General features: G+C 38.4%; 2 long non-coding RNA genes across 5 annotated transcripts in view; one reads left to right on the forward strand and one right to left on the reverse strand.

Moving 5' to 3' along the window:
- Nucleotides 1–27,993, forward strand: part of LOC110830188 (uncharacterized) — a 296,733-nt gene that overhangs the window by 160,091 nt on the left and 108,649 nt on the right. The window contains exon 4 of one of the 2 annotated variants that reach the window (XR_015534154.1): nt 3,971–4,003. The exons of the other annotated variant lie outside the window; for it this stretch is intronic. This is a non-coding gene — a long non-coding RNA (uncharacterized LOC110830188). The remainder of the gene's footprint in view (nt 1–3,970; nt 4,004–27,993) is intronic. 2 annotated transcript variants of the gene reach the window in all.
- Nucleotides 703–27,856, reverse strand: LOC110830194 (uncharacterized). Of its 3 annotated transcripts, XR_015534162.1 has the most exons (4): nt 27,668–27,856; nt 17,905–18,122; nt 5,913–6,098; nt 703–2,122 (listed from the first exon to the last, which is right to left on the reverse strand). It is a non-coding gene; the product is annotated as an uncharacterized LOC110830194 (long non-coding RNA). The 3 variants fall into 3 exon arrangements; XR_015534161.1 differs by lacking the exon at nt 5,913–6,098; XR_002543195.2 differs by lacking the exon at nt 5,913–6,098 and having other exon boundaries at nt 17,629–18,122.

Consider the following 27,993-nt stretch of genomic DNA (forward strand, 5'->3'; position numbering starts at 1 on the left):
TGTCCTTTGTTTTGATCCAGGCCTAGGTCACGTCTGTTTGCGTTTTTTACGTTGTAATGTCGTTACCGATAACAGAAAAGAGTGCGTTGCTCTGGGGGCCCTTCTAGGTGGAGGTGTACAGGAGTAAGGACAGTTACTAATGTGTGTACTTTCGCAGTTCCTCTGTTGGAATACCAAAGAGTGGTCTTCACGTAAATTTATTCGATTTATTTCTTCTTCGATTCTCGTTTGCGGATCCCACTATTCTGAAAGGTTCCCTCTTTTGTCCTCCCAAGCGAATGCAAGATTAATAATTACAATCAGCCACGGCTCACTCCTAGATCTCGTTTATTGATGATCATAATTTTTCTGTATAGTATGTTTTGTTAATGTAGCGTCGTTAAATGTTGTACGATTCAGGTATTAAATCCATTTATATACTAACAGAAGCAACAAAGTAGTGAAATGGATTCTTGTTTTCTGAAAATTCTCGTTTCATATCTGAATAGTGGACTATTTTCTCAAAATCATTTGCAGTTTTCTGAATCCTTCCGAGTCAATGTGGACTGTATATTCCAATAGGCTACCATTATTGTCTAAACATCTCATTCGACAGAATATGACAGGCTGTGGATGGATGATAAATGGTCCACAAAACTTACTCCGGACTAAAGAAATTCTGATAATAAAACAACTTCTTTAAACGAAGTATTCAGTTAAAAGAAACGACTCGATAATTATTTAATCATGTACAGAGTTTCACTTGCTAGACATCTAGCGCAAAAATTGTATGATCTTCAGGTATTATATCCAGACGAGTGAGCACATTACAGGCAAATAGACATTTTTTAAATTGCTTTCAAAATTTTCACAACAAACATGAAACCATAACGCCTTTATGTTAACATTCTCAGTCTGTTTCTTCATTTACACATGAAGCTACAATTTAATCTTTTATCCTGCTTCGGAACACTTACATTTGTGTGTGTATTTTTCTTATTTTTATTTACGTTTGGAAATTGAAACCCTGTATTAATTGTAGTAATGAAATGTATGTCTAAATATGATGCAATATGAAAACTAAAAGAAAGACTTTCAGATTCATCAGATAACTTCATTTTCTTGAATACCCACAGCATGATAAACGTACAGCGGTGTTAATTGAGCTCTGTAAAGGGAATTACAGTTGTTACAACGCAGGTTTAGTCGACGGGGGGACCAGTCGCTCTATCCCTAAGGTTATATGAGGTTAAAAACCTCTTCATGTGGCCGTCATTGGCCGGTGAATTAAATACGTCATAGAATTTGGAAGCGTCAGGCGGGAGTTTGCAGGGAGTCATAGAAGAAATGTAATTTGCGTTCAGCATTGGTCAACGGCGAACACAAGATTACAGCTTTCTAGAAAGGCGACTTGGCAGATGACGTGTTTGCTTGTATCCTGGGAAATTCTGAATTCGGAAAAAATTTAATAAGTAGTGAAATTGCATTTGAGAAATGGCATTCACATTTAAATTATTCATACATCTACAACAAGTAAATCTAGTGGCATTGAAAGTTTTTGGGAAAATGATTTCGATTCGACACGACAAATAAAATGATGACAAGCAACTAATAGACAGAATAATTTATGAAAAGTTTGTTTAAAATTATGTTTACAAATGTGTTTTTACCAAAAAACAAAAACAAAGAAATTGGACTTGATATGAAACGGCACCATCAAATGACAAAAATGAAATGCGAAAGGGATTCAAATTTGACCCGGACTTTTATTTTTCCAGACGTCAGCGTTCACGCTTTTTACATTGCCTGTGCTTCACAATACAACTGGTCCACTTTCGGGTAACTTCCTGATTCCAGCAGCGAACAACTCTTTTGGTGACTGCGCAACCAAATCACGCCACTTTGTTGGTTTTGAACCATTATCCTCCCAGGTGCTCCAAAAGGGTCGAAACAAATGAAAGTCACATGGCGACAAGTCTGGTCTCTTTGGAGGAAGAGGCAGATCGTCCCAGACTAGTTCACGAAGAACATCGCTTGTCTTCCGTGAAGATGTCGAGGAAACTCGCCCATGCCTTTGGCTTCTGATGGCGGGCTTATGTTCTTTCAGTGGACCACAGTAGGAGACTGTATTCCTTGTTTTTCTCTGTAACAGAAACGAGGACTTGTTTTTCGTTATCCGACATACCAACACTTATTTCCCTAGAAGAGTGAAATTATAGGTCTTGTTTTGTCGTCAGGAAAAATAAACTTTCAGGTTAAATTTGATCTACCTCGCATATAAGATGTTAATATGGAAGGAACCGTTAACTCATTGCTCTTGGCATCTTATATTCTGGCTACTGGGCAAAACTGTAAAACATCTTGAGATTCTGAGTTTTCGCCGCGTGAGACAGTAATATTCAGGAAAACGTGAAGATGGCAGTCTTCTGGGTTGTAGCGTCGTGTAGTCAGGTGGTTGTTTATCAACGTTCCAGAGGTCCTTGCTGCCTCCATCATCAGGACGATGATTGATGATGTAAGCAACAAGAACCTCTGAAACTTCGATAAACATCCACCTGACTACACGGCGCTACAACCCAGGAGACTAGTATTTACTGTCTTTCAGGAAAATTTGTTTTGTTATATTAAACTGTTTACACTAATGCATTTCTCATTAAAAATACATAACAATTTTAATTTAATGTATTGGCTTCTAAGGCGTAATTGAATAAAACGAAGAATATGTCCAAAATTAGGTCGTAACCACTTACCGTGGTGGGCATATAGCAGTTAAAAGAAAGGTTCTGTTTTCTTTTTGAACTAAAATTTAAAGAAAATTAAATTTTTTAACGATTACCACTAATTCCTACAGCTGTTTATCAGAAATAGCTTGGTTCAGTGTCTGTATTACTCTTCTCAGATCAGTAGCTGAAGGTTCTTCAAAATCAGAGTTCGCTTCATCTCAACAAATCAGATCAGTTGCTGGCGCTGGAACGTATATTCACACATGACCAAACTTCACAAGCAATTAACAAATGGAGAGTTCCACAATGTTCTGTACATCCGTCACTTTCCTTTTCTGTCGTCTGCGTCATTCTTGGGACGAAAACTGGTATCAAAACCACGAGGACGATGCTGTAACGGACAAGTGTCCCCCTCGCCGACCGCGAAATAGGTATTATTTTACCTTAAGCTCATCTTTCCTTTGAATTACTAACTCAGGAACAAAGCCACTTAGGTGAGGGGTAACCAGACACTTTAACACCTGTTGGCCCTTGACTTTGCTACCTGTTGGAGACGTCATATGACCAAATCCGTTTAGAGTTGTGTCCTTTTCCTGCTCACACCTTGAGAATTCGGCATTTTCTTTGGTGTGTGAGTGGACCAATGGCTTTTAAAGTCAACTTTGTTCACCTAGCACATGACTTCGTGGTCATTAAGAGCACAAGATTCACAGTTTACGTCATGCCTTGGCCTTACAGTACAAAATAATCTGTCGTTTCATATCAAATATTCAGCCTGGAGGAATGAAGTAAATTAGCCGTTCACCTATCCGATATTTGAACCCAGAACGTCTCGAATACTAAACAGAAGTGGAGACAAACTTACTTCGAAGTTTCATGCGCTTATGTTGCCAAAAATCATTGGATTAATAGATTAATTTATTGGCTAAAATATTATAGATAAAGATCCAGACGTTTTTGGTAAACATAGCCAGTCACAGAGAATCTGTAGGATCTGAGGTTTTCACGGCGGTGTGTCTGAAGATGGTTGTCTTCTGAGTTGTTACGCGTCGTGTAGTCTGGTACAAGTTTATCGACGTTTCATCTCCCTGATGATGGAGGCAGCAAGGATATCTGAAACGTCTCGGTAAACTTCTACTAGACTACACGGCGCGCAACAACCCAGAAGACAGCCATCTTCACAGAGAGGCTGTTTAAGAGATGAATTTCATGACCGTGCGTGTGCGTTTGTCAAGGCAACGGAATAATATTTTCCGGTTTCTTTCCAGGAACCTGCGTCCGCCCCGTAACGAGACCACAAGGTAAGACCTTTGAATTCAACATGACGTCTGTCGTTCTCCATGAACAGGATTAATTTTCCTGGAAGTTACATTTATTGTTGTGGTCCTATGAAGTCTTATAGGAGATGTCCTCTACTAAGAAATTTTCTTCCAAACTAAAACTTGATCCAGGTTTTCTGCCTACTGTATCTACTTTTCTAAAGTTACTTTCACAGTACAGCTTCGTGTGGGTTTGTAAACTTAGTAAAAAATATCTAGGTTTTATTACGCATTACGTTGAAGAACATTGTAATCAATAGCAAGTATAATATGAAAACTATTTTAGTTTGACGAGTGTTAATCGATAATTGCAGGCTGATTTATTAGATTAGGGTATATGGTAACAATAGGTTACAAATTTAATTATAGAATTTGTTGGAAAATGCTAGACAAATGAAAAATAGTGCGCACGGAAGATTTCTTCTTGACTACAGATTTGGTTGGATAAGCATTAATGAGGCTTGTGGTTACAATCTAGAAGCCTGACTTCGTGACTAGATAAAGAAAATAGGATTAGTGTTTATGTGTAGGTAAGCTGGCTTATACCAGTGGCTAATTCATCAGAGGTCTGTGTTGACTACCAGTTATCCATTGTTTGAAGTTTACATTAGGTATTTTTTCCTAAACACGTTATTTGTGAGTTGGTTTTGGTATTAGTTATTATACACCAGTTATAGAATTCTTGGCGTATTATATTTTAAATTCCAGTAGCAGCTGTAGTCACCTCAGACAGTGAATGGTTTTGAAGGTGCATGGGTATAAAGTAACTTGGTCTGACCCTAAATGATTCCAGCGGTGAATGACCTTCTGACCTTCTTCCTGTTCGTTTTAGTAAAGCGAACAGGAAGAAGGTCAGGCAACTGCTGGAGTACACCTCTCTGTCCTCGAGACTTCATTAGTTCCGTACGCAATGCAGATGCAGACATTAAAAATTATGGAAATTTTCGGCTCTGCAACGTTGAATCTCGGTCTGTAGAACGCCACCAAATGTACTGTGCCCGGTTGTGACTGATAACAACTTCAGCTGGCTTTCCAGCGACCTGTAGATTACAAAGTCACGAGACGGCTGAACTATTCGTAGAAGCGATTTTTAATAAGCGTAACCATGAACTGCGAAAGGGCAGGCATTTGAATTGCATGTTTATTTTACAAAGCTTAAACTGAAACGAATGGTTTAATCTTGTAAGCTTAAACTTGTCTACAAAAGCCACAGAGGAGATTACATGTAATGATGAGGTATGGAAGTCTGTGGTGTAATCTGATATGAAGCTTTTGCTGATAGTAATTCATTTTGTATGAAAAAGAGAAAAATGAGAAGAAGAACAAAGAAAAACATTTCTTCGTACCAACAAAATATTTATTTAAAAATTGTAAAAAAAAATGAGAAACAGACATTGTATGAGCCAAATTTATGGAAATACGTAAAAGTGTAACAAATTAAATAAAACCAGGGGTGTTCAGCCGTACAGACCGGGTGTGAAGATGTCAGTATAACAAACCTATATAAAAAATGACAATGTATATTAGCCCAATATCGAAAGAACGTTTTACGGAAAATGGGAAAGATGGTCCTCACCTAGGAAGTTTTTTGGCTGTAAACAGCAGATTTTAATTAATAAACCGAAGTCGTATTCATTGAATGTATTTGTACATTCTAGGCCTATAGATTCGTAATATTACATTAAAATATGAGTTAAATTTACATGTAAAAGAAAATAAACAAGGATATTAAAGTAGTGAAGTGAGTACACTCGTAGAAGCGAAAGTAGTCCTAAAAATACGCTCTAGCAATTTTTTTTCCCTACATACATTTCTGTCTTGACTGAGATGAGCAGAATCAATATTTCCGGCTCCTTCCAAATTTTGATCTAACTTCATTTCAGCCTGTTACCTCGTATGAAGCCCTGCTCTGACGTCCAGCGGTTAGACAAATAACGTTCGCTTTGTCCCTCAGGAACTCGCATTCTTGCTTCTTCAAGCATATTCGTAAACACAAGATGTCTTTCCGAGGTTTGTGTATGTATTCCAATTATCCTGGGAGAGTAACGTCTTCATCAATGTCCGTTTCTGTCCTCTGCTGCATTCGGTTAAAAAATAAACATTAGAACACGGAACTGCTCAGGTAAGAAGCTCTACTCATGCAGTCTACTTATCTACAAAACTAGGCCTCCTAGTTTAATATGATCGTTGTTAGATCTATTGTTTTGGTCCACTTAGTAAGGCTTGTTAATAAAGTGTATAAAATTCTGTCTTAAAGAGATCCATGGAAGGTTCTTACATTCCACAGACAACCGATTTTCAATGGAGTAACAGCAAACAGCTTGTTAAAACCTCTTGATTTTCAACAGTGACAAAACACGACACTTCCGTTCTCAGGTCAACAAACTTCTGAAAACTAGAAGTTGCGTATTGTTGGCGGATGCATACTATTGCCGACTTTCCCATATATAAAGATTGTACGCTGATAAAACATTAAAAATATCTTAAAGTCATGTAAGATTTGAGGTTTTCACAGCGGTGAGTATGAAGATTTATGTCTTCTGGGTTGTTGCGTTGTGTAGTCTGGTCGATATTAACCAACGTTTCAGAGGTCATACTGCCTCCATCATCAGGGCGATCGCCCAGACTACACAGCGCAACAACCCAGAAGACAATAATCTTCATCTTAAAGTCAGTTTAACTTAAAACAATCAGAATGGTAGACGACGGAAAACAACACATAATATCTGTGCTCCCTGAAGAGACCTACAAATGGTTATTAAATTTAAAAATATGCAAAAATTAAAATCACTCGAAAGAAGAAAATAAAATTGAACGTCGCAGCCGAGAGGTTGCTAAACCTGCTCCGTATTCGGGAGGTACTCGGTTCACATCTCGACCAGGAGACCAGTTATCGTAGCTATAAACAACGAATAAAACATGATTACGTCCAGAACGACGTTACAAAGACACCCGATGAGAATTTAGTATCCTGACCTGGCAGATGTGAAATTGGAAGTATTTTAAACAGTCAGAACAGACCATGTGAAAGTAAGAGACACTTGTGCATCAACGGGCGATGTATTCAGTATCTTGCCTATTTTTTAAAACGGTTTTGTTGAATCAGATGTGGATATCCACCAGTCAGATGGCAAAGACTCACATAAGATTATACTAACACACAGTGCTGTTAATGTCAAAGGAGGAAACACACCAATCAGAAGCAGAAGATTTCGCTAACGAGACATCGTGCGTAAAAGGTGTCTGTCTTCTGGGTTGTAATACACGTTTCCCAACGTTTCAGAGGTCCTTGCTGCTTACATCATCAGGGCGATGACTCATGGAGCAAGCAAGGGTATCTGAAACGTCGGGAAAACATCTGCCAGACTACACGGTGCTACAACACAGAAGACAGCAATCTTCAGACTCACCGTCGTGAAAACCTCAAATTCTAATTTGTGCGTGAAACTTATTTCGAAGACCAAGGCGTGGTATCTTAACATTAGAGCCAGAATGCTTGTCTCTCTGAATGATGAGAGAGTATAAACCTTCATTTTGTTCCCCTTTTGTTTAGTCAATTTGTCAGTCAGTAATTCGGCCAGTTAGCAAATCAGACACCGAATCATGTAGTTTGGTCTGTCGTTATTTCATGTAGGTACTGTGTCTCGTTGTACGGGGAATCGGCAATTATCTTTTCGTCTATAGCTACTTAAGACAACTCCTTATAAGTCTATAACTTATATTTCCGACATTTGTTTGGAAATCTTTTTATAAGTATTAGTTGCGCGAATGTGAGATTGTTTGTCGATACTGTGGTGCAAAAACAATATTTCATTTTGTATACAGAATACAGACATTAATAAGACTTTTGTCGTGTGATTAAATTCTTCAGAATGTTATTTCCATATATTAACATATTTCAATATCAATCATGGGCAGTAGATTAAGAATGAATATACGAGCAAGTCCACAGAGGAGTGTTTATTTTTCAAACTGATAGTCTGTCAGCTGTATTCTGCCCTTTAGGCCGAACATAAAATTTCACACCCATGCAGAATAACAGGCAAATGTATAATTTTAGTTTCATTGACATGCCATTTTATACGTGCCCATTCATCCGCTGCCGTTGCATTTGAAGTCCTATTTTAATTTTTTGTTACTAGATATGAAACACGAGGACACAAATACTGAACTCAACACGTAAGAGTGATGTGTCGACGTATAAATCTTCCATCTGTAAGATGCAATGCGGAATGGAAACAAAATCTTTTGGCAATTATGAATTTTTCTCGCTTTCTTTATGGTATTTTTGGTTCAGTTTACAAGTAGTATTTTATTGCCCCCGTTCACCTGGATTGCAAGTTGCAAGCAACCTTTAATCATCTGAGATCACTTTGAGGAGTCTGAATGCCTTGTCGGCTGTTTGGTTACAGTAGATGATTATCTTAACCGTCATCGAAAGCAGTGGATTCTATTTCAGCGTCATGTTGTGGCTCTATTAATTTCAACATTGACACTCTCTTTACACAACAGTTTACAACAAATAATTTCTTCCTCAGGTGCATTATTTGTATTTTATGTAATTAATTCCGTATTGTGACATATTTCGAGCTTAATTTTCCCATTATCAGACATCATTACTTAATGACATCTATAAAATTAATTAAACCCGTAACCTTATATGTCATATTCTGATGATACGGATTTGCGGAGTTTAGCAAAACACAAAGAAACATATAATTTTACATAGAAATTCTGTCGATATTATTATGATATGATGTATCATGTTACAGGTAGTGAATTCTATCAATGTAATCAAGAGGATTTTAAGTAGTGATGTCTGATGATGGGACAATTTAGCTCGAAATATGTCATAAGAACTAATTAATGACACGAAATAAATAACGCAGCTAATGGAGAAGTTATTTATCATAAATTGTAGTGCGAAGAGTGAGAATCGATGCTATTATAATTCTTATTTTACGTAGAAATGATAATAATTTTCTACGGGGCATATTATATCTTCGCTGTTAAAGCAACTGAGTGCAGATATATAGCATAGTTTTTATAATATTTTTTCGGATACGTAGTTTTGTATAGTTATTAAACCAGGTTTCTTGTATCATAAAAACAACAAAATCTCTTGAAAAGCTGAATTGTCTGTTAGTAACCAACCAGTGTCCTGGAGAGGTGCAATTTGGTGAACACACTGTATCAGGATTAAAATGCCAGTTGGCGAGCTCCAGTCCAGGACCCTGCAATTGCAACGAACATTTCCAGTTAGGAGTCGCTGGAGAAAAGAACGTCCCCTTCTTCTGCTATAAATCTCGTGGGGGGGGGGGGGGGAGCTGAGATTCTGCATGTCTTCTGCAGCAACTTCTCCAGACCTGGAGCTGGAATCACAAAGGGGTAGGACACTGGACGAAACCGTTGACTGCTTCCTACTTGAAATGTTTTTATTTATCAATAACACAGCGATGTTCTGCACAGGGAAGGTCTCCCACTTTGAAGGTAACAAGGTCGTAAACTTGCTTTACTGTCTTAGACTTTAAAATTCCCATGTTAATGTACGTTCTGTAGAGGCATTAGTTTTCATTGAGTTTCAGTTTCCAGTTGTGTATATTGCATGTGGAGCCGTGTGTTATTAGCTCTGACGAAGATTCTTAAACAAAAGATCCTAGTTGATATTCTATTAATAGAAAATTTCTGTGTCCTATGCCTGCATTCGTTTGAGTATAGAAGACATTCTTGTTGTTGTATTTAAGCATGAGAAGGCTTACGATCTCGTGAATCGTAGTGTTATAAATTTACATATACATTTTGTCTCATGAGTGAAGGATACAGGATAAGATTGTCTGAGAACCAGGTACTGACCAGAATGTTCAAAATTGCACGATCTGAAAAAAGGGGAGGGCGTTGAGGCATGTGTAAAATTATGTAACATGGATATCTAGAATCTGCATAAACTGAACTAATTACTTCAGTTGATAAGACGTGAAACAACAGAACAGAACAACAGAATGCTGATATCAGCACAGCAGATGCAGACCAAATTATTATTCTGCTGTCTCTCTAATCTTATTGAATTAAACAAGAGTCAATTTTCTGTGACACGGCATTTGAAACATGCCGGATTTATTTATGTGCGGACGATGTAGGAAAAATTCCCACACAATGTTTCGGTTGGTTAACCTGATCAAGGATTCCACTCGAAAGATAGAGTATATTAAAACGCTACTTAAGAAGTGCGTTGGAAAGATGTGGACGGTTTCAACTGCCATGTTTCATTCCAGAAAGGGTTTTTGCGTAAAATGAAGGTGCAACGTGTAGCTTTGTGTGCTTATTGAAAATAATATTATTTCGCACACAGCCATTCTTTTGAGCAGTAATTGTATTATGACCTCAAAACCGAAATCATCATTAACTAATGATCGAAATCATGTCACCTTACCCTATAAATCTGTCTCTGTGTAGAAACAGTGTGCCAAGCCCAGCGCTGTGTGAATTTATAGAAAGAATAGCATGTACAATGGGTACCGGGGTCCTTTCCCGGGGGTAAAGCCGGCCGGGGCGTGATGCTGACCACTCACCCCCATCTAGTGCCGAGGTCAAGGAAGAGAGGAGCTATACCTCCACTCCCCCCAAGCGCCTACATGGCGTATAGTGGGACAAACTTTACTTTTACTTTATTTTATAGCAAAAATTTAGGACAGTTCAATCTGTCAGCGTCTGTTAATAGAAACTTCATATTCTAAAAACGTACAGAAACGAATATGCAGGTTGTCTTTCATTGCAACAGCTGGACTTAAAACTCAAAACTCTGGTGTATATTCCACTGAACTGTTCTGTTTCGTACGGGGCTGCTGTAGGGAAGAATTATATCGCCAACGGTCAAATCCGGATCATTGATTCTCAGTTTTTAAGAAACCCTAGAGAAGCCAGGTGCTCAACTGACGGATGTTGGGTTTCAAACCTAATGAGAATAAAAATTATATTTTTGCTCTGCTTGCAGCCATTCGTAAAGTGAAAGGAAAAAAGAACAACCTCAAATAGCCTTACGAGGATTATGTCAACTGAGGGGAAACGAACACTAGACTTCTACTTGCTGATTGGCGTACCGATTTGCTCTTTCATGACTCGCGAAATGCATCCGTTAACGGCGTCGGTGGAACGATATTTCGTTTGAACATTCAAACTATCCCTCCGAAAGTACTCTACACATTAGAAAATAAATTTGCGGAGATGTGAACTGGATTAAATTTACTCAGGACAGAGTCCAACGGCGATCTCTGTTTATAATGGTGGCGCGACATTTTGGGCTCCTTGGTAGAAGGGAATTTCTTGAATAATTGAATACGTAACAATCGATTGTCCATGTGACACTTGTTTTTTTTATTTTGTATGTGCTTTATCTTTATCTGTCCAGTCGCTATAAATGAAAAAAATCAATTGTCGGTCTATTAATACACAAATCCCATTAGTTTTATGCGTGTTGGTATTAAAGTTATAAGAGACTTGTAAATGTTCTGTTACAGTCCCTGACAGTGACCGAAAGAGTTGTTACCAACTTTCTTTTCAGTGCAGTCCGTAAATTTTTTCTTCGCCGAATACTGAAAATGTAAATTACTGCTTCACACAATTTGCAAACCATGAGATTCACTTTGGACCCAAGATCTAGTCCGCAACCCCCACCTCTATCAGCTTCCGACTTCCCAGAATTCTACACGTCGCCCTCCAGATCGATACTGGAATTTCATCTATTATCGATACCTGACGCGAGATGTTGGCCAACCAGCATAAACAATCTTCTGTTGTGGGTAAAACAGGGATAAGACCAGTGGAACGGAGCAAGGTTCAATTTGAGAAACATTTAATGAAATTTTAGTTATGTGATCAATTTTTATATATATATATATATATATATATATATATATATATATAAATATGTGTATATGGACGCACGCGTTTCTGAATACAGGTATGGCCAGCTCTGTCGTCAATAATAAAAACCTTATGTAATTATCTTAAAATTGATGTTCTCACGGTGGTGAAACGACGGACGTGAATTGTTTTGGCTATGACATCACGTGATCTTGCAGGTGGTTGCTGACGTTTCGGTAGAATGTATCACCTCCATCTTCAAAATGAAAATGACATCGTCCTGATGATGAGGGCAATATATTCTTCCGGAACGTCTGCAACCACCTGCAAGGCCTTATGTTGTCACAGCACAGGGATTATCTACCACTTTATTAATCTCAGCGAGTGTTCATTTTGCCATTGGTGACTGTTGAATATTAAATAGAAAATCCTATAAATTTCTTAGTCTTTTAAAATTCACGGTGGAGATAGAAGAACCACGAATGAGTCTTGACAGTTAATTTATTTGAATCGTCAAATTCATGTTTTCACATGGCGGTGATGGTAAATGCGTAGTCGAGATAGGATACCTGGACTGACGCCGTTAAGTGGTCTGCCCGCGTTGTCATGGTAACTGTTTTCCCGGGAACCTGCATGTAGATTTCGCTACTATCTGATCCGCGTAAGCTATGCGACGCTCCAACTTTGCTGCAGACCGCCCTACCCAGGTAGAAGAGGCGATTTTCGATCGTCTTTTGTATTTCCGTGGTTCTAAGTAGCTAGCAAAATTAAGCTATGTGATGCAAGGCTTCCCTGAACAGACTAAGAAAATCCTGTTATTCTGAAATCGAAAAATCTCAATAGTCTTCGTCACAAAACTTCACAATTTTTCCAACTTAACTAGCACATTTAAATTAACATTGTCAGTCTGTATATATATATATTATTTATAGTTTATTTAACGACGTTCTTAGTTGCTTATGCTATATAGCGTCGAATAATGAATTGGAAAGATGTGGAAGCCATTTGCCTGGGGACTGAGGAAAGTCACGTAAGCCTTCACTCAGAATAGCCGGCCTCCGTGCGTTGTCTGTTGGTTCGTCAAATTAAACTGCATACCATGTTAAGATATGTGGACGGCTTAATGTAGTATAAATTACTAATTAAGTCACTATCATTTAGATTTAACCCGAAATTAAATTATAGCGTGTTAGTATTTGAAATTTTATATTGAAAAGGGTGACACATTTATTAATTCTTATTTTATGTCTTAGTCACCAAGCACAAAAATATTTGCTTTGCTCTCAAAGAATCTAAAAGGGACATATCTGAACGTTAATGTATAATTTATTCTAAATTCAGTTCAGTATTTACAAAGACTAACTTCCTTCAAGAAACAATTGCATTTGAATTAATTATTAACTGCTACATTTCAATATTAAGGCTGAGTCGAAACTGATCGGTAAGAGGACTGAACATGTGCCTGCAAGTCAGATTAATCAATGTTTGGACGTTTTTACTGCTACAAAGTATAATAAATTCTTCTCGGGCTAGTAGCCGTGTAAGGTGGTTTAATGAAGAAAACACCAACGTTTCGAGAACCATCTTCAGTACTACAGAAACCTGAAGGCAAGGACAGAAATGGTTCTCGAAACTTTGGTGTTTTCTTCATTAAACCACTTTACACGGCTGGTAGTCCGAGAAGAATTCATTGTACAGATCAAGCGAGTTTTGCTGTAACGCGTTACAGCATCATCTGGAAAGGAACAGTGAAATTAGTTTGTAAAGCTGACAATTTCGTTACACCTTGTAGTTTATCCGGGTTGAGAAAGTCTGCTTCAGAGGTAGCTTAAGCCTATACACACACATAACTATAGCTTTTTACTTTTCAGCGTTGTTACTCTCCTACTTTGCCTAGCATTAACATATGCTCCGTAATCACTTCACGTGGTCTTCATGTGCTTAATTCGTATTGTGGAGATTCCAGTATCAAAATTAGGGTTTCTAATGATTATTTTGCTTAAAATCGCTGTTCTGTGCCAAAAAGAGGAATACATTATGTGCATTTGAAGTTGAATAAATTGTTAGGGAATTTCTGTGATCTTTTGAATTCTAGTCTTGTTTTAATAATTCAGGTTTTACAGTTCACGCATTAAAATCTTTTTCTGGATAAAATATAAATTACTATTCGTAATTATAATCAATTAACACAATATAAAACATATATATGCCTATGCATATATTTTCTGAACAGCTTGCATAGAATTTTAAACTTCGTAAATGTTAGAAGCTGGCTGTCTTCTGGGTTATAGCGCCGTGTAGTCTGTTAGACGTTTACCGACGTTTCAGAGACCCTTGCTGCCACCATCATCAGGATGCTACAACCCAGAAGACAGCTGTCTACAGACTGACCGCCGTGAAAACCCCATATCCTAACTGTAATCCTGTTCGGTCTCTGAAAATGAAATTCCTGCATTCTGTATTACGTACTCCGTACGTCAAAAAATTTCCGGGCAATGTCTAGAAACAGTACAGTTGAATTCATGCCTACGTCGTCAAAATTCAACTAGACTACCCGTCAGAGAAACCAAGTAGACAGCCATCTTCATACATTAAAATATATCGATATAATTTAATTTTTGTTCGTATCGGCCTGATAGTTACTAAGGAAAAAATTCCTGGATATTTTTATATGAAGGAAAACCATTAAGTTTATCAGTCATCATCAGGGCTGTAAATGTTTTTACAGAATTATGTAGACGGTTCATATTAGAACGTTATGAATAAATCTAAGAGGAATGTCTATCTTAATACATTGTGTGTGTTTAAATAAAATTAACACAGTGAAAATGCCGAGTTTGTATGTATTCTTACTTTGATGTCTTAAGGCAGTGGAAACAGCTTCTTTAAATGTAAGAGTTCTTAACTAAATAGATGTCTATTCGCCCATTTGATCATAATAGCAAGGTCGAAGGTTCAGATTCAAATAAGGCATTTCTCACGCAGCAAACAATTTGTTGCATGTGGCCGTCGAAACTTATGTTTAGTCTAGTTCAGAGTAAACACGAAGCATTACCGCGACTTTTTTGTCAAACGGGGAACGTTTCCTCTCCTTAGCAACAGCGAATTGCATTTGCAACCTTGCAGAGCGCCTGTTGGAACTGCCGAGTCTGTCCGTCAGTACGCATGTAGCAACCAGAAGATAGTCAAACCGTTTTCGCGAAATTTGATAAATGGTAAATGTACGAAAATTTGTCGAAACAGCCAAGTCTTTCATTAAAATCTTACAACACCAACCGCGCAGAATTGACTGGATGGGGGAATCCCCAGATATTAAATTCTCACGTAAGAAATCCGTAACTGAATTCATTGACTAATCACGAAGGTTGAAGGTGAAATTCGGGAGACAGCACTCGCATAATTGCGCAATGAGTACACTTCCTAACTTGTTCTGTCTGTTTAGATTCTTGGTACTTCGTATGCAAGTATTTCCGCAGGTTATTTAGATATGAAAACGCTTGGTGGACAGCCCTGTTTATGGAATGTGCCGACTGCGGGATGAAAGAGACAGAGAATATACGAGTTTGCTGACCCATCTTCCCCTCCCTTCCCCTCCGCCCACCAAACACACACACACGACCACACTGATGGCTGCAGTCGATATTAGCGGGAACGTGACGTCATACCGCGGCTAGTAGCGCGGCCAGCGGCATAGACCTAATTATTGCAGATCTTGAATATTCTTTACACTTTTCGTAAATTCGAACACTGTACCAACGACGGAGGGTGTTTGGAATCAAATACGAGATCGGGAGGAAGGAGTTATTGTGTGTTTGAAGCAGGTAATCTGTGTTACCCGGCAGATATAGAATAGTTTCAAATTGTAAGCATTGAATGCTATTTCAACCCCCCCCCCCCCCTTCCAAACCGGTGGTACTTGGATATGTTGATTAAGTTGAGTTAAGGTAGTCTGGACACGTAACGTGCATGGGGAAATATTGCAGAATAATTCTGGAAGATATTTAGTTTTTATATAAAGATGCAAAGAGAAAATGTAACATGGAAAGATGTGCATTCATTGCGTTTTACTTTGTCAGATGGAATATTGTTGATTTTTCAATAAAAAAAAACTGAAGGTCACAAATGCGTGTATAATATAAAATTTGTTATTAAGTTGCGTTACTTCAAGCATGTTACAGTCTGAAATGGTAAAAGCATCGTTAAATGAACAAAAAATAAAATAGAATAATTCAAGCACGTTTCCCCGTGTTGTAGACTACGTTTATATTAAATGAATATCGAATAATATTTATTAATGGTACACATTTTATTGAACTGACCAGACCCAATCTTCAACTGATAACTGCGTTTCGAACGTCATCCAGATCCAGAAAGTAGTCCGAGAACTAATATGAGGGCGGAAGGATACGTTCTTGTTTCAATACAGAATAAACATGCATAACGGCAACGAATAACTTTTGAATTGCTTCAATGATATGAATTTAAGCTTTTATTGTGTTGGTAATGATGCTGTCTTCTTCACTACACAGTTATTAGTTGTCTACAGTGTTACACATTTGGGTGAATACACGTTACGAGTTATAACCTTAATTAATTTTGCGTGCGTAGGTCTAAGTGTGTGCATGCGCGTTGTACGATACATTCATAACATTCATTGAAGGAAATTAATTCAAAAAATGCATTTGCTTACATTTCTATTGGTAAATAATTGGTGAATTTTCTATTTTCTTTATCATGTAAAATATTATTGCCTGTCTAAATGTTCCTTTCATATTCCTGTATCAGTAAAAGTAAACAATTAGCCTACAAGTTTTGTACATTTAATGACGTATTGATATATAGTATCATGACACCATTTTTACATTGTCTGCCATGAAGTGAAAAAAAACTACTCTCGTTTCTACGTACGTTTACGTAAGAATATAAGTTTTTGTTCATTTTGCTACCGGATGAAGGTCTAGAAGTTTCTTGTAAACATCTTTTGCTCCTTCTGTGAACGTTTAGCAGTTTTATCAGGTCCTTTTTTACATTTAAAATTGATTTATTCCATTTATTCTCCGAATTAATGTTTGAGAAATTTGTGTGAACACATATTATGCTTATTGTTAACTTTAAAATGTCAGAAATGTGCCTATGTTTGTAGAAGTGGTCGACCTACATATCGATATTCTCTTCCATTCACTTCTCCGACTTCTGATGTAGAAGGTACACAGGCCACGTCTCTGAATCTTCTTCTAAAGTACTCTACTTTGCAGATAAATTTTGAAATTCAACATTTAGTGTATGTCTGTGCACAGTAATGAGATAATATTCTTCTCCAAGTTGAAATATCATTATCTTCACCAAAGTCTGTTTTTAGACCGTGATACTAATCTATAAACCTGCTTATATTGGACTATATAGGGCCTACTTTGTTCCTGCCATTTGGTCTAGGGACCAAAATATTACGATCCGCGCTAGGTCTGTAGGCCTTCAACATTTTTTTTTAGCAGAGTCGTTAAGAACCTAATAACGATCTATTTCAAATATATTTTGCTGCAGAAATTGTGAAATGCTTTAAGGTGGAATAACGTTTTGAATAAAGCAAAATATTTTATTTTGAGCACATTTCTACTACGACTGATTTTGATATCGTTTGAATTACTTTACTTTTTATGATCTTGAATTTTATTGGGGTTAAAGTTCAGGTCACTGCAAGATCTGCATCACATTGCTGTCAGACAAGAGCAAAGCTTGAACGTGCTTACGTTCTGATCTCGCTGGACTACGGTCGACACACGCCAACGCAAGGCGTCGGAATTGAACAATGCTGTCCAGGTGGAATTTCGCAAGTGACAGAGGATCTCTGTAGCTCACACACACACTTCCTCACTGCCCAACACTCCGTTGCGAACTCAACTGAAAGTACTGTGTCATACACTGATGTAAAAACACGTTATTAAACTTTCAAGATGTGTCACTGTTTTTACAGTATCGCTCATGAATCACGAATTTCAACGACTGATATGTGAGAAGTACAATACCTGAGGAATTAAAATTATGTTGAGGTATTATCTCTGGTTACGCGACTGAATCGAAGTATGGAAACCCGAGACTATGTTGGCCGCGTCAGCTGCTGTCCAAAGTGATGGAGGTCGACGTAACCAGGCCTGCCACTTTGGCCACCTCCATCTTCCCTTCCAACCGCCGGTCACCTGTCCACCGTTAGACAAAATAAATACGCATATTGTTTGTGGTAGGCCTGTAATTAAAAAAAATAGTTTCATCTGTCAGGGAAGAAAATACAATGTATTAATTAGGCTGTATTTCCTTTCATAAATTACTTTTAACTGGTGATTTGTTCTCAGATTATTAATGACGGAATATTTACTGCATCAAATAAGATACAGTGATTGGAGGGAAATGTGTGAGGGAGTTGTAGTGATAAATTTTATGGAAAAACAAAATCCGATTCCGTTTTAGCCAGGTTTCCGTTTACCACAGGTAGTAATAAATAAAGCCGCTCAGTAGCCTTCATACCATATAAAGGTGTATGTGAATCGATAGTTAAAATGTGAAAACAAAACATTGATATTTCACGCACGCACACTGCTACACGAAATTTTATTTTTCTTTTATATTTTGTTTCTGCTTTCCGTCTATGAGCTTTGTTTTGGATTTTATTCTGTATTTACGGGATCAGGCAAATGTAGGAAGAAAGGAACATTCCGTGTAATCCATGTTCCGTTATAGACAGGTCTTACTGCTTTTGACTTTCGAACATGCCTGGTGTGTATTTCCACGATGGCTCTAACCTTTTCTGTCGCCACGCGTGCAGGGCTTCATTCCCCTGACCTCACTGCTCCGTGTCTCATGCGTCGTTTTATTATAGAACTCCAGTCGAATCGCTTGGCGCTCGCACCATCTGCGGTTAAACGGTAATCTAGCTTCTCGAGACATAAAGGGATGCGTGCAAATGTCCGGCAAATTTCAGCTAACGAAACATCGCCTGCTCTTTGCTTTGGTATGTGCTACTTCAATGGAGGCAAAGATCGTGGGACCATTGCGAGATATCGCAGATTTAAGGCGTACTGTAGTAAACCACGAAGTAGATCGTGCGTGCTTTGAGCATTGCCTGACTCAGTACAGGGTTCGAATCTGTGTCGCGTGACGTCATCTACCCGTTTCTTGAAAGATGTCCATTGTTCAGGGGTGCTAGCCTGAAAGTTACTGGGCAGTTCTTATTTAGAATAAACGGAATGTACCGTACTGAATTAATGGATGATTGGGTTAGTGACAAATTTATTAATATGTAATTTAACAAGTTTTCTCACCGGAATAAAATTGAATGACGATAAGTGATAAGTCTGTAAGGATTTGGAAGTAGTAGTTCGTGGTCTGTTTGAAGGTAAATTATCCTGGCTTTCGCCTACATATACCGAGATTCGAACTAAGAAACTTCACAGTTTTGGTCTAGAGCAGAGATTCCCAAACTTTTATACCTTGCGCCCCCCTTAAAACATTTCATAAATTTCATGCCCCCCCTTCCAGAACAAGTACAAGCAAACAGATTTGACATAAAATTTAGCTATGAGTATACAGCACTGTAAGACAACTAAACTGCCTCAACCAAGCAAAGGATGTTAAAAATGTATCTCCATATTTCGTTAAAAGAAAGTTTTTCATACAAACAACACGCCCCCCAGAAAACCACTCGCCCCCCCCAGGGGGCGCGTCCCACACTTTGGGAACCTCTGGTCTAGAGTGTTTCCCCTGCGGGATTGAGCTGGATTGTTATTCTTATTGTTGACAACAAGATCATAGGAATACTGATGAATGAATGCGAGGTCTGACAGTTAAAGAACCGGCAGGGACTGGCAGTATTGAATGGCATCATTTTCCTTCAGCGCTGTGTTTACTGGATTCGACTTGTTTCGAGCAGCAATGTTTTGGCTATTTCCCGAAAATGGAAGGAAAAAAGGGATTTTCTTAGACTTTCAGCCATATTAATGAAAGTAACTTCTTGGGGCTTGGACATTTTAATATGGCGAAAAATATAAAAGGAACAGAACAGTATGCTGTTCTAGTTTGTTCAAGGAATTGTCCAAAACAAGAGTGCCGCCTTCTGTGTGTATAATCTGTGTGTTAGACATAATCCGTCATCAAGTGCTGGACCAAGGTTGATAGACACATACTCTATTCAGAATGAACATGGATTGGAAGACAGACATAGAGCAAGGGCAGGCAAATAACATGCGATGCGATCTTCAATGACTCTCACATCCAGCTTGATGTTTTATTCTAGAAACGTGGCGTGAACCGCGCTCATAAGATACATTTTCCAGCTCTCGTCCGACAAGAAACGAATGTGATAATGACTCCCTGGTTAATGCTTGTTGATGTCTGCTCCATACATAGCTTGAATAGATTATTTAGTTAGACCAGGGGGCCCAAACAGAGAAGGATTTTGTACATGAAGCAGTACCAACTTTCGAAACATAAAATAAAACCTCGCGTCACCAAAATACAAGCTTCAAGGTCACAGCAAAATCACGCAAAGTTGCAACACGAACAGATGAGCTCAGGCGAATTGAACGTTTTGAGGGACTTCTTCTCACTTCAACCTGCTGTAATACGTATTTTCATTTTTAATAGGATCGATGAGATGTTTTGATTACAGCGTTCTTAATTTCTTCCTGAATATAACTATTCCTATATAATTAATTTTCAGTGACTTTTTATTTATTTTTCTATAAAGGAAATGACTTTCGCTCCATTTCGAATAATTATTCCCCGTGCAGATAAAAATATACCCTGCTATGAATTTTCGTTTTGCTCGTCCTCCCACCTACGTTCTGCTTATGAAATGCAGCCAAAGGTTCGCACTTAATGTTTTGTATAATCACATATCGTTCGATCCTTCAGTGTACGAGAAAACACGATGTACGTTTGTGTTTTGTTTATTACGCGTGATGACTTTGCTCCGGGACTGGGGCCTTGTACAATACGACCGAACAGTTTCGTAAATTAAATTTTAGCTGTTTAAATGTAATACACGATTTTATATTTATTACGACTGGAAACAGCATGCTCTGTTATGTAGTACAGAAAATTCCCAAGCGCATTGTTTGCAGTTTATTGAATGTCCTTGCGGTGTTTTGCGAATTTTATACTATTACAGTTCACGGGACAAAGAAAAATCCATCTCGGGATGCTTTGATGTTGTGATATATTCTGCCTTTTGATAAAATTCGTATAGCCACTGTCCGACATAACACATCTTTATCATAACGTAGGATTTGAGGGAATTTTTGAACATATGAATTACTAGCGATTTCGTGGGGGATCTTGCAGTTTAAGGGAGTCCATTCACCTATACATTTATTATGTACTGTTTAATGATAATTATTTTTGGCCCGTTTCATCTCATTCTGTTTCTTCCAAGTTACCTTTTTACTACAATCAAAATTGTTCCCGATTGGAATTCTTCAAATAAATTGTAAAGTTTAATAAACAAATGCTACTGAGGTTATTTCGCTTGTCAGAGAATGTAGGTCTATCTGACATACTGTGTGAGGATAATTAGTCTTAATACACATATTTCATCATTTTATTCATACTGACGTACGCTATTCGCCATGTTCGACTATAACTCAGCAGACAGCGCGTATCTACTTTAAAAGTACTCTCACGACTCTCTGAGCCAAGTTCTACACTAAGACAATGTTGTTACAAAACAAATGTTGTTGACAGAACGTCGTTGCATGAACGAAGAAAGGAATATCAGTCATAAAATTGTGTTGCTATGTAATACATGAAGTTGTCATGTGTGTAGGCAGGCAGTTAGCCGTTGCATCAGCGTGTGCGGATGAAAGTAGTCAAGGTTACTCCGGATTGTGATTCTCTGCACGTGAAAGATATCAGCGGAGTAAAATGCGACCGGAACTGCTTCGTCTGTCTAGCTGGGACGCAGACAGATTGCAAACTGCGACCCGATTTATTTCCTTTCCCGCATCACAAGTTTCGTGATTTGGCATGACACTGGTATGTCTGTCTGAGACACTTACCTAACAAACCCCTACAGCAGGCAACCCCTCCGTACACTTCTCAATATCGAAGCTGTTGCCTAAAATAAACAAGAAGAGAACAGTAGTATATAGCTGTATTATCGCTAAGTTTGTGATTTGGAAGAAGCGACGTATTTTTCTCCATTTCTTAATCCTGAATTGTCCTAGGGGCATCGTGTCCAGGGCAATCGAAATGCTTGAACTGCAAACAGTAAGACGTTTTCGTTAAGTTCTTGGCATAACTATACGTTCACTCAGCTACCTGGTTTGTTGTTAGAGTTTTTTCATCGTCTATGGTCAGCTTGACCGTCGTGACCCCTTTCGGTGATTTCGCCTTGCCTCTCCGTGGCCAGTCTTCATCCATCAGAAAACATCCCTGCCTTGAGTGGGACTCGAACCCACGGTCGCAGCGGCCAGACCCACGAGGTCTATGCCTCAGGCCGGCGTTGTTAGAGTAGCCGTCTCCAAATCTCATGCCGCAAGGTCACAGCATAATCGTTCAAATCTGCAGCGGAGCCCGGACGAGTGAATAAATCTGGCAACACCGCACTGCTCACTTAGAGCCGCGCGGTAAGGGGAAGCAAAACATATCTGTGGCCTTGAAACGCGCAGTTTTGTGACGACTGCTATAATGGTGCCTCACCTACTGAGGCTACCTGTTCTGAATGAAAGATAGAGAAAGTGGTGGATTTGTACTCTAATGCTGCAAATAAAATATCACTGATATCACTGTGAGAAGAATAACGCACCTGGCGCGTGTTCTGGAGAACAGCATTTCTGGTGTAGGCAGGAAATTCAGTTTTTCTGAAAGAAAATGATTTTATTTAAGGTCGTAATGGGCAGTGCAATCTGTTCCTCCCATCCTTCCTCAAAGTATCATTCAAATTCATTCTGCGGTTTATGACCGACGGTACGTACACTGGATGCAACTGTCCGTGGTACCAGATGTTTTCTGAATAGTCAGTAATAAGCCGGCTGTTTCACCGACACCGACAACTGTTCAAGAATGTCCCTGTCGTGGTAATAGGATCATAGAAACCCATGACTGGGTTTCCTCCTGAGCCACTTGAATCCATTTCACATTTTCACGACTGTTCCCCTTCGCTCTATTTGGGATGTTGAGAAGTTTGAGCAAACTCGAACAGTAGGCCTGTGACGCGTTCAGTCCGTACCGGGATGCGAACCGCGACTGCTGGACTCGAGAGCAGTGGGCAAAGGCAAAGAAGATCCTGTGCACCCAGCCGTAGTTTTTATCTTTTTGCCTCAGCAGTTCCGTTGACACTTAATCGCAACTTAATCGATGTATTGCTTCGTTAAGTGTTAACAGTACTTGGTGTCGACAAGAATTTTGTCGATTTGGCTTTCTTTTATCCTTTTTCCTTTCTTTCGTTTCTTTTTGCATGTGAGTAGAGCGTTCACTGACCTGGGTTACTAAACATTTGTGCGCATGTGCGCAGATGAGTTGCGCACTCGTTACACCGACAACATCTAGAATGTTGAGGCAGGTCGGACCTCAGTGTAAGAGTTGGTGGCATTTCTCATTGTTCTTAGACTAGCCTCAAAGTCGTTCGTTTTAAAAATTCGTCATAAGACTAGGAATTTGGGTTTTAGTGTCGTCATGTGATTACTTTCCGACTATCGATTATCTGATTAGTGATTTATGTAAGTGTTCATAACGACGCCAGTAATCGTCTGGTTGATGTGATACGGAAAATGTTTGCATACGTGGACGTAGTAACTGGCACAAAGCAGTACGTAAGTTTTAATGCAGATGGTGAATTTGTATCAGATGTTACGTTCTTAAAGACATAGTGCTTAATGTGAGAGGTCCAGAAATTACGTTTTTACTTCTAAGAAAGTGTGGAAAATGTTAGCTTGTAATATTTACTGGGCGAACACGGGCAAAGGTTTGGGTAAAGAGTATAATGGGAATTTATCTTTTGGAAAATATAACAAGGCAATGACAAATATTAATGGGAAATTAAAAGATAAATGGACGAATCAAGAAATACTTTAAAAGCGTTTGTAGAATACGATTAAAAACTGAATATTAAAATTTATCTAGGTGATATAGTATGTGAACTGTTATGAAGTATCTTAGGGTTGGATCAAATTACGGGCTTCTGTCTTAAAAGTTATAAACCGTTCATTTCCATAACTTCGTGGAATTTATTTGAAGTTTCAGTAATTATATAATGCTTAGGGAATTTCGTGTGGAAGGGTTCTCAGCCTTGGCTTCTGTTGCTCCATTTTGTAACTGAAGTTTTGTTTCAGGGCACACATGTATGCTAATTCGCTTTATACGCGTAAGTACTGCAGAATTCGGTTGTCTTCGTTGTCTGCCGTAGAACTGAATGTAGGCTGTGTGAGGTGAAGCTTCAATTCGTTATGTAACGAGGATTGGCGTGTGACTGCTGGGAAGTGACACGCCTGCAAGTTAAGTAGAGGCAACCCGTTTTACCGGTATGTTGTGTGGGTTGTCTAGGTTTGTGGCGCGTGTGTACTGCGGCTAAGAGAGAGCCAGAATGAGGGCTGCTTGTTCTAAAATCGAGATAATGTGATAGTTTATTTTGTTATAAGAGATATGGGAATTAGTTCTGAGGTTCAAACCCAAGATATTGAAATAGTTCAGAAGTATATTTACGGATTTTGTGATGACAGTGAACTAATTTCTAGATAAGCTGAATAAATATCGATTGTTCAAGGTTGTTGTTGAAAACTCCTTCCCTGTATTCTTCAATACGTATTGAAATTATTATTCTTAAGGGTGTTTGAAACGACGACATTCACGAAGATAGACAATTTATTTGATGGACTGGCTGACCCTTGGCCCATATTCAAGACACTTTCTGTGATATTATAATGCGTTGTTGCATAGACGGTCTACGATTTAATTTTGAATGGGGACGTTCGAAGATAAGAGAAAATTTTGAAAAATTAAATGCGAATTTGGTCACTAAATATTCTCTTCAGACTTACTTGGAAAATAAAAAAACTGCATGTGCTAGTCCGGACAGAATTGGTTTTGTAGTTTTATCACGTGTACCATCTGCTGAGGTCATTTAATAATTGCAAATAAGATACTGTAGTATGCTCGTGTAAGAGGAATGTGTTAGTGACTGTGGCCTGTTGCAAAAATTTGCCTCGAATGAATGAAGAAAATAAAAAAAACATTAGTGAGGATAGCTGGTGTCCATCCGAGGTTCGAACCGGTACCTTCAAATCGTAAGTCAGAATGTTGCTGTTGAGCCATCGTGCTCGGTTTGAAAGTGTTTGATCTTGTATTCGTACAGCGGGAGGCAGACATTTTGTGTAACGGTACGCTGTTCTGACAGACAGTATTGTTCAGTGACGAAAAAAATTAGAATTTGCTGTGATATATTTTATTATGGATGCATTGAATGTGAGTGGTATTTTTGTTGGAAAGAAAACTTTAGTTCACTTCAAGAAGTTTTTATTCAGACGCAATAGGAAAATATTATTAACGGGATTTTGGGGGACTTTCGGTGTTTGATATCACACCTCAGTATAACAAGTCCGAGATTCGAACCGGGACTACGTCTTCACACTGTGGTATGTCTTGTACAGTCACTTAAAAATGGCATAAAAGATTGTGTTTTTAAGCCTGCAAAATATATTTCACAAATTTAGACAAACGTTATCGATATTAACGTGACCGCCTCACACATAACTTCTTCGAGTGCACCGCTAGATGGGCTGAGCGGTCACTGCGCTCCAACGCCATGTTGTTTCTGAATTAATTATCCCGCGTTGCTACTTTCATTTGTTGAAGTAACCTTGGTAACACTTTGACCCATTTATCATACCAAGTGACCTACTCTTTGCTGGATGCTAACTAAATGTGGGAAAAGAAACTAGTGATGTGTTACGTACAGGACAATTTCACTAATTTGGATGCAGTACCTGAATAAATGTCTGAAAAATAATATTCTCAAATTATATCGGCGAACGTGTAACGAAAATTTAGGACTTTACAATTCTTGCTGCTGGAGCACTTAAATTTGCTTGCAAATATTATTTTTAATTAATTAATCAAGTCTACACGTTTATAATAAAGCAAAGACTTAACGAAGTTCGTGATAATTTATCATTACGTAGTAATATTTTTAAAATAATTGAATTGACGTAGAATGATTCGCCTCTAGCTGCTTTGGATTATGGGCTAGTAGGTAAGGTTAGTTATTTTAAGGTAACGAATCGCGAATCGAATTGAATGAAACAGATTTGCAACGATCTTCCATCTGTAATGTACCTGCAATAAATGACTTGTCTATCTGGGCTGTTTTTTGCTGATGGACTTACTGAATGATGGATTCATGTGAAACTTTGACGCACGCCAGTGTCCTCTTGGAATGTATTCAGAAACGTTCGCATTTAAACGTGACAAGTTATATTTCTGTGTGAGTCTTCGGAAATTTATTTAATATGATCGCTTCCGTTGCCCTGCTTTGCTACAATTTACGCCTACCATCATCACTTCGGTAATTAAATTTATGAGGACTTTAAAAACGTGTTTCATGGAGATGCCGTAATTTTTTCAGATTTGTATTTTTATTTTCCAGAATTTCAGTTCACTTATATGGAAGGAAGCGGTCGTGGCGTAGTTTAAAATTATGTTTAAGAATTTGCCTTGGTGTACTGATACGAACCACGGGAGTCTCAGTCACGATAACCGATACATGGGATGAAAACTGAACCTCAAACCTCCCAAATACGAAACAAGCAAACCTATCGGTCAGATCTGTGTGACAGACAATTTGTGGGTCGACTTATAGGCATGTGAGAATTTGATATATTCAAACATAGGCCTCTTTGAGACTTAATACTTATAATTAGAATGTTCTTAGCGGGAACTGAAAATTTAGACGTTGATTTCATTACTAAACTGAAGTGCAGGAGATGGTCTAAGGATTTATGTGGCCCTACGTTGAGCCCTCTCCAGTGGTGATACATAGCGCTGACTTTTCCAAGTGTTTTTACCACTCTTTCAGTTGGCTTTTCGTAATCGAGATATTGGGACTTAAAAAGGCAAGTATTTTATATTCGATGTCAGTGCAGTCTTTGACGACGTCCATTACAGTTCTAGTCCAAGAGACAGAATTTGCGATGGGAACAATTTTTTTTTGTTATTGTAGTTATCACCGTATCATAAAGGCTGCCCTTTGTATCATCACACTTATCATCAGTTGAAGCTTTTATAGCATCCTGTCACTAACAAACTCTGCCCTCTTAACTGCTGATATGATCCCCTTCTGTACCAAAAAACATGCCCCTAAGCATTCAGATTTATGCTGAAGAATGTCTAATCGTCAGCTGGTTCACTGCTACCCGTGTTATCTCCTCACTGCCATAAAATCCAACTTAAACTTAGTTAATTTTCGTGGGTCACTATTACGCTTACACATAATTTAATTACAATCTAACATCCAAAGTTAACAAGGGAACGTGTATTTTCAGTCGGAGGACGTTCTGTACAGTATCACTCAAAGAAGTTTTGAAAATTAATAAGAATTCACGCAATTATATTTTGATACGAAATACAATTATTGAAAATCTTCCCTGGTTTAACGGTTAACAGGTTGATTTACCCCTCACACACACAAAAAACAAAATTATTAATAGGATAAACACGGGTGTTCCATAGCCACGTTTAATCGAATTTTCTTTCAAACGAAGATTGTGTGTGTTGTAAGCAGAAAGTGAAATTGATGTAACTTACCCTGTCGTGGGAATGTCGATTATGGCCTTCAGCTGTAACGCCGTGCGTGTCCGATCTTCAAATCTCATATTATGAGAATGTGGTAACAACATTAGGCCTGAATAACAAAATTGGCGGAAAGCAGGTCTAATAGCCTAGCACAATAATTGCAGGAATAGAATCCGACATAGGCTGAGCCTGTAACTTCTAGAAAGTGGCATCTGAAATTCTTTGTGATAGCAGAGAACAAGAATGCTTAGTTCAGAAGACAGTTGAGTGGGGGTTATATGCTTTGAGATTAGATAAGACCAAACCTACGTCTCATCTCATATTCTGCTTTGTTCCAG

The sequence above is a fragment of the Zootermopsis nevadensis genome, unplaced genomic scaffold, assembly GCF_977971745.1.
Source record: "Zootermopsis nevadensis isolate Lab colony 2312 unplaced genomic scaffold, Znev_1.0 Znev_ptg000008l, whole genome shotgun sequence".
Taxonomy (NCBI): Eukaryota; Metazoa; Arthropoda; class Insecta; order Blattodea; family Termopsidae; genus Zootermopsis; species Zootermopsis nevadensis.